The following is a 20,261-nucleotide window of genomic DNA, read 5'->3' as shown; positions in this document are numbered from 1 at the left end:
CTCTCAGAACATAAGTTGCAATATGTTGCTTTTAGCAATTCAACATCATTCGTTGGAACTTCCAACATTTTGCATTTATTTTCCCACCAACATGTGCGTATACATCAACACATTTACATAAAGTATTCAAAGAACAAACACATAGGTTTGCTTTTTCTCCCAAGAACTTTGTAAAGGTGCCAATATGGCATTTTTCCTGGTTGGTCAAATTTCCTTTTTAGTGTTATAAAGTATAAATATTTTAGATCTTTGGGTACTCTGCTGGAAATGTGTCCTCTTCAGTAATATTCCTACTGTCAGGCTGAGGGGAAAATCAAACTGACCTGTCAAGGAACAAGAACTGTTTGTGGCTGAATTATTTCATTTCAAACCAAAGCATATATTTTGTTTGTTGTTTGTTTTTAAATAGTTACTGGGTATTCACAGCTGAATTTGTTTTCCAGTGAAAACTTATCTTCCTCATTATATAACTACAATAATGAAATAAAGAGAGAACTTCTTCATGCCACAGGGTTCAAAAAATTTAACACCAAGTTTTTGAAGTTTAGTTCTCTGATGTAAACAATGGCACAAGTTAGTGAAGTAAAGTCACAGAAATAAAAAGCTGTCAACATCTATCTATTATTTCCTCTCTGCAACCCACACAGCACTTCACCCCAAGCTTTTCAGTCTGCTACAAACTCACTTAAGCAGTAAATTATTTTTTATTCTATAGTCCTTAATTCAGAGCTCTGCTCTGTTCTTCCCGGTCCAAGGCCAAAGCTCCTTGCCAGCCCTTTGTCAATTCTTAGTTTAGTCCCACTGACTTTCAGATTCTTATCACTTATCTATGTGTCTTGCTCAAGGTCACTGACAACCTTGCAGAATGGTTATAGATTTTTATTTACTATTTAGGGTTTTTCCTAACTAAATTTACTTGGTGTGTTGAGGGGAACAATGAGGATTTCTTGTAAAATTTAATTTTCTGATTTCCCTGAAAAGTTAGAAGATGTGACATCTCCTAAGAAAATGTTCACTGTTCATTCATTTTTTCATTCAAAAAATCACTGCTGAATAAACTGCTGATTTTCATAAGCAGTCTGCTGGGCATGAAGAATTCAAGTCTTTGTTTTTAGGCCTTATTGCATAAAAAAATAGTGTTATTGAGGTGAGTAGATACGTAAACACATCATAACTCAGTGTAGTAAGTCCCTTAAGATAGGTCCTCTAGGAAAACAGATAAAGGGGAAATTTACTGTTCATGTGGTAGATGAGAAGATGATCTTTTTATAGGATCAATGTCTTAAAAAATGAGCTTGACTTCACCAAATGTTAAAGTCATTGTCAGCAAATAAATAGCAAGGTGACATGGCAGCACCTAATGTTTTAGTATAGTGAATGAGAGTAAAAACATCATTATTAATCTATGAAAATGATAATTATTGAAACAAATTGGCTGTGCCTGGAAGAACATTTGATAAAACACACCTACATTTATCAACCACACCATCTGAACTGAGAATTTGTAGACATTGCAAAACTGACAGCATTTTTATTTGTTTTATTTATCTTACTGTGGTTAAAGAACATGATATCGTAGGAATATTTTGGTGAATGAAAGATCTTATAGGATTAATAAAAAGCCATATTTCAAGCTCTTGAATAAAATATGTAAAATTTAGTCTGGGAAAATATGGCCTTATTGACATTTTCTCTCATATAAGTGATGAACTACTGTATACAAAAGTAAACTTCTAAACAAACATGACATTTGGTGTGAGGCATATAATTTTCTAATCAAGTGGTCATTAGAGTGGATTGTTCAATACTATTTATTGAGGTATTGGAAAGAAATATAACATTTACATTCATATCTATATTTTAAAATTTCTTTTGATGGAACATCTTCAACCTGATAAAACCCAGAATGTTTTGTTCCTAAGACCAAAAATACAACAAGGATATCCACTGTCACCACTTGTACACACCATTGTGTTAGAGACTCCAAACAGTAGAATAAAAAATAAAAAAGTAACAGTCATCCATATTGGAAAGGAAATAATACAACTATCTTTAATCTCAGATGACATAATCTTCTAGGTAAAAAAACAGCAAGGACAGGCAAACTACCACTGGTGGATCAAATCTCTCCTGTTTTCAGTTTATTGTGTGTCCATCAAGCTAAGAATGTTCATCATTAAAGGTGAGAAGATGAAGAAAAAGGAGAAAGAAAAAGAGAAGGAAGAGAAAGAGGAAGAAAAAGGGGCAAAGATGTTATGTTGCTTACAAAAAATAAAATACTTATTATTTGCATTCTTGACAGAAAAAGTTTTCCAATGCTTTAATTACGCAAAAAAGTGACTAAAACTTATAAGTGAATTTAACAAATCTGTAGTCTTTTCATTCCTAGGTTTTTTCCCAAGAGAATTATTTATGGATATATTTCCATAAAATTATTTGTATCCTAGTGTTTTTTTGTGTTTTTTTTTTGTGTGTGATTTTTTTTTTTTTGTGGTACGCGGGCCTTTCACTGTTCTGGCCTCTCCCGCTGCAGAGCACAGGCTACAGATGCGCAGGCTCAGCGGCCACGGCTCACGGGCCCAGCCGCTCCGTGGCATGTGGGGTCTTCCTGGACCGGGGCACGAACCCACATCATCTGCATTGGTAGGCGGACTCTCAACCACTGCGCCACCAGGGAAGCCCTGTATCCTAATTTTCACAGCAGCTTTATGTATAATAGACCCCAAAGGGAAACAATTCAAATATGCATCAATAGGTGAATGGACAGATATATAGTAGCATATCAAATCAATGGAAGGCTACTCAGTAATTAAAAGGAATAAACTAATGATACATTAATGAATCTCAAATAAGTATGTAGATTGAAATATACTAGACAAAAAAGAGTATATATTGTATGATTCCATGTATATAAAATTCTGGAATGTGAAAACTAAACTACAGCAGCAGAAACCGATCAGTTGTTGTCTGGTGACAGCGAGCATCCAGAGGTGAAAGGGCTAATTACAAGGGAGCATCAGGAAACTTTGGAGGTATGATTATGTTTATTATCTTGATTGTGGTGATAAATTTACAGGTGTATACAATTTCAAAAATAATTTATTTGTACACTTTACATGTGTAGTTTATTGTATATAAATTATATTTCAATAAAGCTGTAAGCAAAATGTGAAGGAAGGAGCTAATGTGATACTTAGAGGGAAATTTATAGTCTTAAAAAAAGACCATATATAAAATTAATGATCTAAGCTTCCATTTCAAGAAAGTAGAAAAAAAAAACAAAGAAAGAAAGAAAGTAGAAAAAAAATCCAAATAGAAGAAAGCAAATAAAAAAAATAGTAAAGTAGAATATAAAAAGCAGTACATTATATGGCCAATTTGATTTTTTAAAGAGATTAATAAAATTAATAAATCTATAGCTATATGATTGAGAAAAATGGGAAAAGATAGAAAAAGGACACAGTGCCTACAACAGACATTAAAATTGTAAGAGAAATGCAACTCAAAACCACAGTGAGATATCTCCTCACACTGGTCAGATGGCCATCATCAAAATGTCTACAAATAATAAATGCTGAAGAGGTTATGGAGAAAAGGAAACCCTCCTACACTGTTAGTGGGGATGTAAATTGGTGCAGCCACTATGGAGAAAAGTATAGAGGTTACTTAAAAAAACAAAAATAGAGCTATCATATGATCCAGGAATCCCACTCCTGGGCATATATATGGAAAATACAAAAACTCTAATTCGAAAAGATACATACACACCGATGTTCATAGTGACACTATTTACAATAGCCAAGATATGGAAGTAACCTAAGTGTCCATTAACAGACAAGTGGATTCAGAAGATGCAGAATATAGATACAATGGAATATTATTCAGCTATAAAAAAGAATGAAATAATGCCATTTGCAGCAACATGGGTGGACCTAAGAGATTATCATACTAAGTCAGACAAAGACAAATATCATATGATATCACATATATGAAATCTAAAAAAATATATACAAATGAATTTAATTACAAAAGAGAAATAAACTCACAGACACAGAAAACAAATTTATGGTTAACAAAGGGGAAGAGAGGAGGGAAAAATTAGGAGCTTGGGATTAACATATATACAGTACTATACATAAAATAATAAACAAGGACTTACTGTACAGCAGAGGGAACTATAATCAATATCTTGTAATAACCTATAATGAAAAAGAATCTGAAAAAATATATATACATAAAACTGAATCACTTTGCTCTATACTTGAAACACTGTAAATCAATCATACATCAAAACAATTCTAAAATATTTGTTATTAACTAAACTAACATATGCACAAATTTATTCTAGAAGTCTTTCCTCCATGTCTTCAAGATAAGGAACTTTTGTTCTTAGAACTCTGAGTAGTCTTATTTCTGAAATTAAAATGTTATTAAGGTAATTATTACAGCTCAAAAATACAAGTGTACTAGGAGACTTGTAAATGACCATTTAAAGAAAGACCTACTTTATTGTCATTTGACAACCATCAAGCACATTTTTCTCTTGTCCTTGGCAAACAGAGGTCCAGTGAAGAACAAGGCTGAAATGAATATGACATTTACACATGCTTATCTGGACAGATATAATTGTTCAAATTATACACATGCTAGATTTGGACATCTATTCAGAATCATAAAAATAAATAAATAAAAGTGGAAAATCCCATTTAGTGTGAATCCCTCTGAGAATCCATAATCCTGGTATAAAATTGTACTTGTAGAATGAGCAGCATCCTTCAAGATACCCTTCAGTAAGACAATCTGGGGCTGATGTTTGAGGGATATTGTGGGATGCAAAAAATACATATGTATCTGGAAGACTTTTCTAAAATTCACCATAGTTTCAGTCATGCATGTGGAGAAATAGCCATGAAACTCCACTTTAGGATTTTTTCCTGATAAGATACTCTATTAACACCTGTGAACAGTCCAGCCTACCCTTCTAGATGCCAGGATCAGAACATTCCTCCCCACAATGTTACGACAGAGCTCTGTCAGCTGAAAATTTGAAAGTCCATATGTGACAAATCATATACAACATTGAAGACATTCTTGTCTTCTGGTTTCTTCTCATTTCTTTTTTTCCAAAAATAAATAAAATTCTATATAATTTGAAATTGTTTCACATGTCTCCTATGTTAGGATTTATTTTTAATGTTCAAGGAAGGAGAAAATGAGGGAAATTGAAACCTAACCAATGGGACTTAAGGGAAAGTTTGCTGATAGGTTTCTGAAAAAGGTTTATGCCCTAATTAAAAAAAAAAAGTGGATGAAGGAGAAATATATCTTTATTAAGATCCTGAATCTGGCTATGTGAGAATGTGTTGTCTCAGATTTTCCAATTATTTTAGGATTATGAGTGGTGGGCTTAAGAGTGAGACTGCCAAGTTTAGGATGATGGAGCAGAGAGATGGAGGGAAAGATGGAAGACCTGTGATGATGTTGTTGAATTCCTATCAGGATTTCATCAATCTTGATAACCCCTATTTCCAGACTTCTTAATAGGTGAGATGCTAAAGTTTTCTCAATATAAGCGTCTCTTAAATTTTAAAGATAAATTAAACTAAAAGAAAAATCTCTTTCATCTCAACATAACTTGGCTGCATTGGCAGTGGTTCAATTCAACCTGACTGATGACTAGAGGGCTTGAGTCACTTTTCTTCATACCATGAATGGCAAACTTTTTCTGCAAAAGGGTGTGATAGTAAATATTGTGGGTCACAAGGTCTCTGCCACAGCAATTAAATTCTGTCCTTATAGTGTGAAAACAGCTGTGGAACATACAAAAATAAATGAGTCTGTTTGTATTCCAATACAACTTTATTTACAATTCTGATACAGGCTAGGCCATAGTTGGCTAGTATCTGCTCTATAACCTCTGCTTTGGGAGAGTAGTAGGGACCTACAATGTTTTACGTAGAAGGAAAATTATTGTGGATATTTCAGGAAGTATATCTATAAAGGAAACCCTGACAAGGTTGGGGTTTTTTTGTTGTTTGTTTGCTTTTTGGGTTGTTTGGTAATGCAAGTGCCTGATTTAAGCTTTGATTGCTGAGGCATCCATTTCAAAGAGGCATCCACTTCAAAGACCTGGAATAAAAACATTGCCAGCCACATGACTAGATAAAGAGCCAGGCCAACTTTCCCAACTGAGACAACTCCTTTGTCTTAGGAATGTTGGAAAATTTCAACAACTGACCATTTGGGCCACTTGTGTTTCTCCTCCCATGTTTTAAATTCATCAATAAAGAGTGAGCCTGTGAAACCCTAGGCCCCCACACTTGACCTCAGTAAAGGCAGGGCTCATGTGCTCTCTCTCTCTCTCTCTCTACTCATGACCTCGCTCTGTGGCCTCAAGTGTGCTGGATAATTTCTAGGTCTTGCAAGTAATAAACCTTTATTGTTTCCTGTTAGTTATTGTTGAAGGGCATCTTGCAATCGTAATAAGAATCAGAAGGGCTGGTCCAGCCACAATATTGGTTATTGAGAGGCTGAGACCACACAACACAATATCAGTACTGTTCAGTATTGGCCATAATGTAAAATTCTCTAGGGTTGAAAAGGGTGAAAGTACCTGAGCACCAGGAAGACCAAATCCACACTCTACCAGGGATAAGTGGGACAGAGTAGTGTGGGTCAGGATATTGCCTGCCATAGAGGGTAAGGGTTAGGATTTTCTTTACAGGAACAAACATGATAGCTGCCTATGGCAATCCTTAGCAATGCTTAATAATAAATAATAATAATAAATAATGATTAATACATTATTTTAAATTAATTAATTTATTAAAAGAATAGCAAATATTGAAATGAAGTGTCATCTTTCTTAGCAAAATCCTTCCGTAAGACAATTGAGACTCTCAAATTTCTACTGTATTCCTTAGAAGACTCTCAATTACAGATAGCTTTACTATTCCATTCAATCAGCTCTACAAATATTTTAACAGTGCAGACTTTCTATATCATTTACCTTAATTTTTGATTACTTTCAACTCTTCCCTCCATCTAATTAAAAGGTAGATTTTTAAGAAAGATTAGCAGACTATATGTGTGATGTGTTGAATCCTCCTTAAAAGTCTTTGTGCTGCTGATTGCCTTGTCTCAATTTTTTGCTTCAATTATTGCAGGACCCCAGAAGAGTAACATTAATTTAGAAGCCATATCCATACCTACAGCTGCTTCTGATATGTTCTAGCCAATTGAACTAAAAAACAAATGGTCTTATCAAATAAACTGATTATGGTGTGCTTCTTATCCAATTATGGATCACTTTTTATAATTCACTTTTATAAAGTTTTCCATGTCAAATCAAAAATGGTATTAAACATTCATATTTATAGAAGTAACACAGTATCAACAAGCTGATTTGGAGACATGAAACAACCTGGGTTACACAGAGTTATGTGGGAAGGTTTGTCTAAAGGAGGCTCTGATAAAACAAAGGGAGAGGACACATGAATTAACACAAGTTCTCTAAACCTTACGTACACATAAGCAAGAGTCAATTAGGAACTTGATTAGAGGAGGGCCTCCCATTTGTAAGTGAATGAGCTGGGCGAAGCATGGTGTTCTTCCTTATTTTTCCAAAACAAGGGATTCTTCTGCTGAGGGATTAAAAAAAATGGTGCACTCAGCAGTTTCTTTGTTTTCATCTTTGCAGCACTCTTGGCACCACACTCCAGAATGGATAAATTAAAATTGTTTCTGTCTAATCCCCTCAGAGAGGTTTTATTGTACATAGACTACAGTTATTTTAGTTGAGCAGGCTTAAAACATTATGCCTTTTAAAGCCTAATAGTTGTGTTGGTGTAATCAATTCTAATATGTAACATTTGGGATGTATGTGCAACTCTCCCAGGCCCTGTTGTTGCAATAAGGTATTTTTTCATATTGTGAGGGCTAAGGTTAGGGCAAGTACGGGTGCAATGATAAACATAGTGGTGGAGGATATAGCTGGTCATAGGTGTTCTTTAGTAAACAGTTTGATTGCATAATAAGAAAGGTGGTGCATCATTGCTGGTCTATATAGGAACATGAAGGAGAGCTGCTTAAAAATTATGGAAAAACATGCGTTATTTCACAGCAGGGAACTCTTCCACCCATCCCTGTTTGGGGATAGAAAAGGACAGAAAACCTAATAAGCCTGACAGTTCAAAAATGCACTGGATTAACACAAAAATGAAGTAGTCAATCGATTCTATGGCAAGAGAGTAGGATTAGTCCAGATAGTCTGGTACCTGTGGGGTCAAAGAGCCTTGGGAGGAAAATAACTCAATGGATAAGTATGACAACTTGTCTTTGAGTGGAAAGAATGAGGGCTCAAAGGTGAGGATCTGTTGCCACAAAATCTCTACATGAACTTGAGATTTAATGGCTTTGGTCCTCAAATTTCACTTCTGCAAAATGCAAACCATTGTACAAGAGCGCCTGAAGAACTTTGCCAAATTTTACACACATCACACTAGAATTTTTTCAAGACCCTTTGATTTTTCTCAAAGCTCCTTTTTATTTTCTAACTTAATATTTTATATTTTGAGACAATTGTAGAATAATTTTCAGTTAGAAAAAATAATACGGAGAAATCTTGTATACACTTTACTCAGTACCCGCATGGTGACCTCCTCCATTGTCAAAGTGCAATATCAAAACTAGAAAATTGACATGGATATATTCCTTCAAACTTGTTGAAATTTTACCAGTTTCACATGCACTCCTGTGTGTGTTTATTTAGTTCTATGAAATTTTAATCACATGTGTAGTTTCATGTAATATCACCACAGTCAAAATACAGAACATTTTCATCTGCAAGAGTCAGTCCTGTTATCATTTTATAGCCAAACTCACCTTCCTCACTCCTCTCTTCTTTAACTCCTGGCTACTAATAACTGTTCTCCATCTTTATAATTTGTCATTTCAAGAATGTCAAAAAAATGAATTATATAAGTAATCTTTTGGAAGAAATTTTTTCAATCACATAATTACCTAGAGACTCATCAAGTTGTTTGTATCGATACATTTAAAAAAAATATTCCTGTGTAGTACTCCACAGCATGGATATACCAATTTGTTTAATCATTCACCCAGTGAAGGACATCTGGGTAATATCCAGTTTGTGACTATTAAGAATAAAGCTGCTATAAACATTTGTATACAAGCTTTTTTCTTGAGCGTGTATTTCTATTTCTCTGGAATAAATGGCTAAGAATCGAATAGCTGCATGTTTAGCTTTATAAGAAAATGCCATGCTGTTCTCCACAGTGACTGGACCATTTTACATACCCATCAGCATTATATGAATGATTGAGAAAATGGAATGATCAAGTTTATTCACATTCTCACCTGCATTTGATGATATCAGTAATTTTTTAAGATTTTTTGATAGGCACGTAGTGATAGCTCATTGTGGTTTTAATTTCATTTCCCTAATGGTTAATGATGCTGAATATCTTTTCATGCTATTTTCTTATCTGTATAGTACCCTCTGTAGTATAATGTCATTTATTTTGCCCATTTTCTAACTGAATTATGTTTTTGTTTGTTTGTTTTTTGTTTGTTTTCTTTTTGGAGTTTAGTTTTGAGTGTTCTTTATATATTCTAGACACTGGTCCTTTGCTGAGTATGTATTTTGCAAATAATTTGTCCTATTTTGTAGCTTGTTCTTTCATCCTTTTATCTGGAACTTTTGCAGAGTGAGTGATTTTAATTTTGATAAGGTCTAATTTATCAATCTTTCTTTAAAAGATCGTGCCTTTTGGTGTTAAGCCTAAGAACTTCTGCTTAGTCCTAGATCCTGAAGATTTTCTAATGTTCTCTTCTAAAAGTTTTATAATTTTATGTTTACATTTAAGTCAGTGATCCATTTCAAATTCACTTTTTAAAAGTATTAGGTTTATATCAATGTCTCATATGTGTATGTATGTATTTTTGTTTTTGTTTTTTTGTCTTTTGATCTTTAATTTTCCTTGTTGTAAAGGCTAATCCACCTCCATTGAATATTTTTTTCATTTCTGTGGAAAATCACTTGGGCACATTTATGTGAATCTTTTTCTGCGTTCTCTGTTCTGTTCCATTGATCTATGTGTCTCTCCCTCCAACAATACCATGCTACCTTTATTATTATAACTTTAAGGAAGCCTTAATATAGAGAAGAGTGATTCTTCCCATCTATCAATAATATTTTTTCCCTAAGGACTGTGTTTTTCTACATAAATTTAATATCATGTCTATGTCTACAAAAAATCTTGCTGGGATTATGCTAGCAAGTACATTAAAACTGTAGATCAATTTGGGGAGAACTGATATATTTTCCATGTTGAATCTTCTGATCCATGATTGCAGTATGTCTCTCCATTCATTTAGGTATTTTTATATTTCTTTTATCAGCATTTTGTAATTTTTGGCATACAGATCCTATGATTTTATTTTTAAATTTGTAGCTAAGTCAATTTTCTTTGGAATGATTACCTTATTATTTTTATCATTCACATTTTCCTACATATGTCTTCTATATGGCAAGTGATTTCTGGATTTTCTCCCCAAGATCAATTCCATCTTCTGTGCATTTTCTCACACTATTGCTTCAACATGGAAAGCTTCCCCCGACCCCCTATCATTATGGTCTCAAGTTCTTTAGGAAGGTATTCCAGTAGAGCTGGCCTTTGAAAGAAAATCAGGGACTGTGCCGTTTATTGATTGTAATTTAAATCATGGCTCTGCAACTTTTGTGAGTTCTATGCAAGTCATTTTACTTTTCTGAACTTTAATTTTATCACATGGAAAAAGATAACATTGTTTAACACAAAGTTCAGGACGTGTGTGTGTCTAAATTGAAAATCATATTTATAGTACTAATTAGAGAAACAGACATATATAGCAGATGCTCAACAAACAGCAAATATTTTTATCTCCCCAAATTTTGATTGTCAATGGCACTTATTGCCAGTTAATAGATTTTGGTATTATTATATTTTATTAATCCTTTTTGTATATATTGATTTTACTATTAATGTCCTTCATAATGATGTTGTAATATGTGCTGTGTGTGTGTTGATTCCATGGATAATTCATAACCTCTATAAAGAGCAGCGACTGGGTCATTTTTATGTCTATTATGGAATTTAGACATGTTGTTGGAGTTATTGTTTCACACTGAAAGACTCTGGCTTTCATGTCAGAAAATCCTGGATTCTTATCTGCAATGCAGCATTGGGAAATGTTATATTCTCTGAACTTTAGTTTGCTTATCCATAAAAAGGGGATAATAATACTACACAGTAGTCTTGAGAAGATTGTATGCGAACATATGTAAAAGTGCATTGTAATGCACATATGTCTAACTGTAATAGAATTACCAGTGATTGGTTGTCTTGAGGAACTTGTAAAGCAGCTGTGGGTACCTTCTATTTCACACAAGTAAGTAAAACTGAGATATAGGTATGCTTACTGATTTACAAAGTATAATATAATTATTTGATAACAAAATATTGTTCAAGAATGCTTCCCTCAGAATTCTGATGCTGGAATAAACTGTAAAGATAAATAGTTAAACTCACCTTGTTACACACATACTCACACACACATCTCCTAGATAGAATAAGTAGCTTCTCCAAGGTCACTTAGCTGAAAGGAGGTAGAGCCAGAAAAACTCTGGTATCCTGATCCCTAGCCATAAGCTGTTTCCTCTAAACGATTTTCCCTCATTTGTGCCCTGCTCTTCCTGGCATCCTGGCTCAAATTACTTCCTTACCCATTCATATTTGCTGCCTCCAAACTCATCATACTTTCCCTTCCAGCTCTGCGTCCATATGGCAATGCTCATCTGGAAAGTGGATGTCTGAAATTGCCGCCATCACTCTATCCCCTTCCAACAATGTGAGTAGGATAGAAAATGACTTTTGGGCACTATTAACCCGAGTTGGCTGAGATTCACGGACGCTGAGGTGAAACACTCTCCATCGTGTTTGCAAGCCCTGGAGCCAGTCTTCGGCCTTCTGCAAACCAAGATGCCTTTCAGAGTTTAGAATGTACTTTCTGTATCTTTTTCAAATGACCCCATTGAAAACAGGAGCACGGGGCAGGAAAAATGGATCCTAGTTACAAAGGGTTATATATGAAAAATATTCTGAGTGTCCAACATGGGTGGAAAACTTTGTAAATAAGCACATGCATCATAAATCTTCAGGTCCAATGAAACATGAGGGTCTGTTTCACACATGAGGGGTATGTTATTTACCATTTATTTGTCTTTGCAATCTCTCAGGCAGGATCATTGTGAGTTGAAAAATTCAGGGAATACTTTCAGAGAGAGTAAGAATTGAGCTAAGTTAAGAAAAGTTCTATGGTGTTAAGTTTTGTTTTGTTCTGACGTAGTGGCAAATTTCAGAGCCAAATTACCACAGTCATAAAAGTAGTATGATTTGAAGCCTCCTAAAGTCCCCTTTGCCAAAATACATATATTCATATCCTGCCATGTCATCTAAACTTTCCACAAACAATTCTTCCTCAGATTAAAATAATCATAGGCCTTGCTAACAACACTTACCTGATATATTTTGTAGGATTAATTCTTACTGACAGGAAATTCCATAAGCAATACCTCAAAGGACACAGTAGTTTTGATGGGGAAATGCAGAAAAGGGTCACTGCTCATGGTGTTACTTTGTGATGATGGTCTTAGATGAAATTCTGTAGTGAAATGAAAGAATCATGAGGAAGGAGGGGTGCCACGAAATTCCAGGGCACCTGACAGGAACAGGAAAAGACTAAGGAAGAATTAAGTTTAAAAGGACATTAAAGACATACTTTTAACATTTTGAAATTCTGCCTAGAATGTATGGAAGAGACTCTCTCCAAGCCATGACTCAGCTGGAGCACAGCTGTACACAGCATGCCTGCCATTCATTGGGTCAGTCAAGGACCAAGGCCACCTAAAACAAAGACTGCTAGAGGGCACCAAGAAATAACTTCATTTCCCCAGAACAGAAGTCAAAGAGCTTGGGGCAGAAGAATATGAAATGTGGGCTGACTTCCTGGTCTCTCTCTGGCCATTAGCTAATGCCTAGGAGAATGAAATTTCTTGGCCCTTTTAACATTTATCTGTCTATTTAACTACAGATAGTAATACTAGCACTAGAATGATACTCAGTTCTTTAGAGAATCGACCATCAATGTGTCCCATTGTCCTTCCATGGTAGTGAACTGTCTCTAATGACAACATTTTCCATGTACAAATCTTTAGTAAAAAATTTACTGATTCTAGATGCCAGTTTACTGATTCTGAATAGCTTTTGTGTCCTTAAAAGGTATGAGTAAGTTAAACTTCTAGGCAAATGAAACTCAGTGGAAGTTTGTACACTTTCTTTTTGTAAAAGATGGATTTGGGGGATTTCCTTTTCTGCTTTCCTGAGTCAGCAGAGGATCTTACAGCTCATCAACATGCATGTACATTCCCCATGTAAGAAAAGGCTTGGTTTAGTCTTGCTTATTCATCACAAAGTCTATGTCTACATATGGCCAAGAAATTGAGCATTTTCTGCATTATCCAGATTTGCAGCTGCCTTATGGCTCAGCTGATTGAAACTCATCAATGCTACAGACTAAATTGGACACTAAGATACCATCAAGTCACACACAAAAACTTATTCATTTATTCTTTTCAATAGGACTCCTGTAGGTAGACTGCATGATGATGGTCATTATATGGAACCCAAGTGTTAGTGGTCATTATGCAGAGAGGACCAGGATTAAATATTCTTTCTACTATCTAGATAATCAAAATAAATGATGAAAATTCCCTGATGTTTCCTTACTGATCCAAAGGGGATACAATAAGAGTGTCTTAATTTATGATTCTAGACTTGTTGAAGATGTTTTGCCCTACAGAATACATGACCTCTACTTTAGATTAATTGGGTTACTTAATAACTCTTTAAAATCTTTACATTTTGCTGTACGGTTTCCCAGAGTTTCTTCTCTTCAAGAATGACTCACTCTTATTGCCCACTCATATTTTTCCAATGAATTTCTTTATCTGGTGATTCAGCATACATTTTTGTGGAGTCACTATATTAAATGTTGAGATTAAAATAATAAATATATCTGACGCTTCCCTCAATGAATTTGCAGTCTTCTAGAAGAGATAGTGATAAAGATAAAAATAGAGATAGAGAATTTAAAAATTCTGCAATAGAATATATGTAATCAAAAAGAGATATATGCAAAATAACTACAAAAAATAGAACAACATTCTCTAAATATTAACCTTGAAAAATAAGAAAGATTTTAGAGTAGAAAGAATACTTGGGCTTCAACTCAAAAATAATGTTTATAAGTAGGGGGGAAAGACAATTCAAGTAGTATATATGGCACAAATAATAGCCCAGTGGCTTGACACAGTATCACATACTTGGAAATTTAATAGTACTTGGGTATTACTGGAATATAATTTTTGTGGTAAAGAGTGTGAGAAAATTGAGGAATGAAATTTGAGAAGGATATGCTAGAAAATGATAAGAACCAGATTCTGAGGTGCCTAATACTTAATTTAGATTCTATCTGTTCTCTAGGCAGGGGAGAGGGATGGTACTGTGCCTAATTATATTTTCACTCTAGAAAGATAATTCAATTGGATAAGAGTAGAAACTGTAGTCAAGAAAGCTAATTGAGAAGTTATTCTATAGGTCCAGGGATAGATAAAGAGATTCAAATTTGGACAATGATAGCTGGCATGGAAAAAATACCTAGATGTAGAAGATATTTAGGAAGCAGGAATTAGTAAATAATTGAATGTTGAGATAAGTGAAAGAAAACAATTGAGGATGATTTGAAAAGATCTGCTCTGTGTTACTGGATGCATGTTCACTCATTCATTATTACATCAGATATCAGATAGCTTTGTCAGGGTTGAAAGCAGAAAGGGGCTTAGAAAATGAGTGAAATATATGGTTCCTTTAGTGTATCCAGGTGACAATGTCCACTTGATTATTGAAAATACCAGTTTGGAGCTCAAGAAAAGTGTCCAGGTTAATCACACACTTTAGAAATATTAGATAGGAAGAGATAATAGTGAAAAATACCCAGGTCTATGAAAATTTGAATATGAAGTATATGTTATCACTGCAGCCTGAGAATAGAGCAGCGGATGCAAGTTTCTGGGGATCAATCAACTGTAAAGATTAAACTGATACCAAGTATCTTAAACACTTTGTTTTCTGGAACAGTTTATTCTTCATATTGCCTTATACTTCCACTTCTTACATACTTCCTTTAAGCCTGGCTCTTCCTCTTAATGCATGGTATTTTCATGGTCTACTTCTATGTGACTTTGGTGTCAGAAAAGCATGTGACCAAAGCATATTAACAAATAGAAGGAAAAACATGTAAAAGATGAGGGATATGTTCCATGTCATAGATTAAATTATTAACATTTTCAATCAAATCTGACTCGATTTCATACGGCCAAGTTCCCTTGACTACTTTACTTTATGCTGAATTGTTCGCAAAATTAATAGTTACTTGAGGAAACTAATGTAAATTGCCAAATTTTTGCATCATGCAGAGTAGAACTGAGCAAAATGAACCAAGAGATTTATTGGATTAGTTAACAGAAAAGGCATACTCCGTCCTCTTCTTCAGAGACAAAATCCTTGTAAGAAACTTCTATAATTTCCAATTCCACACTTTCATCTCTGGCTAAAGCTCCAGCTGCTCCAATGAAACTACCATTGCTAGTGTTACTCAGGGTTGCTTCATTGCAACATACGGGTGATGCTTACACTGGATCTATTTATAGTATTTTACACTGTGAAATACCCCTCTTTCTTGACATTTTTTCTTCCCTTAATTTTTGTGATTTTTCTATTCTTCTAACGGTCCTTCAAACTCTTCAGATACTTATTCTCAGAATTATTTTTATTTTCATTATTATTTTTTAAAAACCTTTTTTTCTCATAAAATAAAATACAGGGAAGCGCAAAAATTCCTTGATTCTTTAGGTGCTAACTACCACCTAAGTCAAAAAACAGTTTTCCCAGCCAGTCTAGAAATGTATCCATAACAATCATGCATGCCAGTCACAACTTCCTCTCTCCCCTTAAACGGAGCCATTATCCTGAGTTATAGAGTCACCATTTTTCACTTTACTTGGATGCCTTTAAGTCTGAATTCACCTCCCCACTTTTTGTTGCAGAACTTGGATTATTTAAAGAGATGGGCATTTCTCGAGTGCCTATGGTGTGATGTCTTGCAAATTCCTCTCATTTTACCGGCCAGGTAATAGGTAAGGACTTTGGCTTCCTTGCTCTCTAGCTAGTATTTGGGGAAGGAAGAAATGAAGAGACAGAGGAAGAAATAAGATTCAATCTCCAAGCCCAGTGTTCTTTCTATATACCCCTGAAATTTCCATCTAAATGACCAATCTTTTGGAGAAAGCCATTTAGGAAGAGAACAGGGAAATGCCAGTGTATACATGTACCTCAGCAGGGAACAAAAGCAGCCACACTGAGTATGTGCTGTGTGCTTCTGTGTTGAGCCACTCCAAGGGATGTGGGCATGAACGTGGTAATGTAACTGCCTGCAATGGTGGCATATATTGAGTTTTCCCTTAAAGTTCTTCAGGGAAACATGGTGGAAATTAGATGTGTTACCAGAAAATTTTATTAGGTCTCCTGTGCAAGTGGAAATAGCCAGACTTGAGAGACCAAGAGATTAGGTTCAAAGTCACTAGCAAGGCACTGGTGGAGACAGAAACAGAACCTGGCTCTCCTCAGAGACTCATGGAGGTGACCTCAGAAATCTGAGGTTACAACAGAGCAGAAACCCACAGGCCTAAGGCTCTTCATCCCTCTGCTCCATCCCAGGCTGACTCTGCCCATCGTCCATTGCTTCTTTACCACAAGTTTTCCCATGGCTCAAGATGACAGGAATTTCCCCACATCATACTATAAAGGCCTCTCATACCCAGCACAGCTTCACCCCAGCAGGCCCTGCGGAGTGAGGAGAATAGGGTAAACCAATGGAGCAGAGAATCAAATGGCCTCCTTTAGTATGAAAATTTATTTGCAAAAAAAAGTGTGCTCCATTTTCAGAGGATTGACTTACATAACTTTGAGAGCAAAAAGTCATGTTCAAGTTGGGGAATGCCTGTCACGTGAGAAGGTTGTGGCATCACCTTGCACATAAGCCCCATAGGGGGCTTTTGACAGTTCCCAAATGTTCTCCAAAATGGAGGTAGGGTAAAATATTTCCTTAAGAATACTCCCACCAGAGGCACTGAGAACATCTCCACCAGTACTGCCATACCACTAGCATTGCCATCCATCTTGTGCACAGACCAACCCCAGTGGACTTCGCTCACATTGCGTTCAGTGTGGGTGGTGTCTTGGGGATGTGCTATAGACTGAATTGTTATGTCCCCAAAAAACATTCATATATTGAAATTTAACCCTCAATGTGATAGTATTTGGAAGTGGGGACTTTGGAAGATGATTAGATCATGAGAGTGGAACGCTTATGAATGGGATGAGAGCTTTTATAAAACACAGAACTCCTTAATCCTCTTCCATCATGTGAGGATATTGCAATAAAATGACTGCATATAAACCAGGAATCAAGCCCTAACTAGACACCAAATATGCCTGTGTTCTGATCTTGGACTTTCCAGCCTTCAGAACTTGTGAGAATTACATTTCTGTTGTTTATAAGCCACCTAGTCAATGGTATTCTATCAGAGCAGCTAGAATGGACTAAGATAAAGGGTATGGTGAAAATCTGAACAACTATACTGATAACACTGGTCTCCACTTTGCCTATTTATTCAGGTAATGGCGACTGGTTTTACATTAGAGTGACAATGATAAACATGTTTAAAGTGTCTGGGGCAAATCCTAAATTCTCAACAATGCAAAATGATCAGAACTTGTGGGTTTTGATAGTGAAGGAGTGGAATGGGAGAGTGGGAGTAAGCAGGGATGCTGGAGAAGAGTTTTCAATAGAAGGGAAGGTGAACACAGTGGGAGCAGGAGAAATGTGGAGGCCAGATGGCCTAGTAAGGGAAATGATAACCTCTTCCCTGGGTCTGTCCCAACCCAGGGAATTGTGACTAAAGGAGAAAGATATTGCTCAGAAGTTTTTATTGAGGATACCTAGGGAGTCTAAAGGTGGGCCTTTGGTAAGCTGTGAACAGGCTCCTTCACTACAGATCTCCAGGGGGTGCTCTTCACATTGCACATTGTGTCTGTATCAATAGTACCTCCTGGAATTGTGTGGTGTGTAGCCAGTGAGGTCATAGGTGGACCTCTCTATGCATTTTTCAGAAATCTTGCTTGAACTTTTCTGGACAGATGGAGGGGCTTCAACTTTTATTGAATGTTCAAAAGGGCTCCTAATGTAAGAAAATTCATTGCTCTACTGCAGTTTAAGATGGAGCTGCTACCAGAGTAGTCTTTCTATTGATCACTCTTGCAAAAAACTATCGTGTCTTAGAATTTGGAAACCTACATTTGATTACTGTTGCTCTGTCTCATAATTGGGTTACTGTAGAACTTGAAAACATAGCCCCAGCATGTGTGTAATGCTTAGGAATGCTGGTAAGTTGGAAATGGGAATATTATGTTACATCATGGCTTTGTTACAGCATCATTATGAATTGAAATATGTTAACATGCTCAAAAAGTATTTATCATTTCTCTTTTCTATATAGAGTTAAAATGGTGATTTTCACACAACGGATACCCAAATACAGTTGCATTTCACTTTTAAATTAAAGCATTTCTTAAATCATAAATGATGACATAGGTCTACTAAGCTTTCAACAGCTTTTTTCTCCTCTCGGACAGTTAGAGGAAAAGGGTCATGGCCTTATCCCGTTTCCAATTCTATAGTTATGGCACAGATAATCAGTCAAATGGCCAGAATATGGAGAGACTTCTGCATCAGGATGAACAGAATGAGTAGAACAATCTACAAGGATTACATTAATTCTTAAAGACAATAGAATCCCTACCAATATGATCATGAAAGGGAAAGAATATAGAGTGTTCAAAGAATAAAAATTGTTCACTCAATTCTGGAATTCCATGGAATAAATTAAAACTGCATTATCTGAAATAACCTGACATGCAAATAACATTAAAAAATTAATAAATATATGAACAGGAAATTCTTAAGAGGAAATAGTAGGAATTTGGAGAACAATGGTGGTTTACATCACAAAAGACACCAACATTCTGTTGTTTATATTATGAAAGACATTCTCAGTTTTCTCAATAAAAATGTTCCCTGGTGTCTTCATTACAGACAGAGCCCTGTACTTACTAGATCCTGTAACCAGGAACTGCCTTAGTAATTAAGCTAGCTTGAAGGACATTTATTACCCATATTCTGATACTCTTCCTGCTCCTTTGAAATTGGGAGAATTTATGATGTAGTCAGGCTCTGGAAAAGAGCATACTATATATTTTTTAAAAAGAATGTTGTATAGGTGTCTTTTTTTAAGGAATCACTAACATTAGTGGTTTGAAAACAAAAGATTATTTTCCCTGTAATAATAAAACATGTAAAATGCATTTGCTTTGAGCTTCTACACTGGAGGAAGGAGGAGGGGAAAACAAAGAACACATCTGTCCCCTGAGCTGTGTTGACCATTCCCCACCTTTCAATACTAATTTCCCCAAACTGATAAGTTCCCAGCTGCTACCACAACAAAATATCCGGAGAAAAGACCTCCATATGCTGTTGCAAAGCTGATCACATTCAGCTGCTGGAGAAAGTTGAGCCGTGAAGCCACAGCTGCCAGGCTGCTGTTCTCCACTGTAGCTCAAGACAGTCTCTGCATAGAGAGGCTGTTGTGGCTGGAAAACAAGCCGAGTTAAAGAGAAAGAAGGATACCTGCTGGGGGATTCCCAGTGGATCCCAACTGCTATTGGACCTCCTCCTCTGGTACATCCCTACAAGTTGAAGCTGAGCATGAAGCTGATCTCTAGAAATATGGATGTTGTTTTGGTCTAAAAGAAAGAATAACTCCTAGAGTGAGCCTCTTTTCTATACAAGATAATACATTTGTGACAATAAGAAAGCAACCATTATTTCTCCCCTTAGGACTTTTATCAGGGTCCAGAGATGGCCACACTGAACTTTATCATGGTCCAAAGCTCAATCTGCATGCTTCTGCCTCTAGGACTTTACCTGTATGTTCCTTTCAGGAGAGAATGGTATTCTCTAGCCCT

The sequence above is a fragment of the Orcinus orca genome, chromosome 15 (assembly GCF_937001465.1).
Source record: "Orcinus orca chromosome 15, mOrcOrc1.1, whole genome shotgun sequence".
NCBI lineage: Eukaryota > Metazoa > Chordata > Mammalia > Artiodactyla > Delphinidae > Orcinus > Orcinus orca.
The sequence above is the reverse complement of the archived record's forward strand: the minus strand, read 5'-3'. Positions refer to the sequence as shown.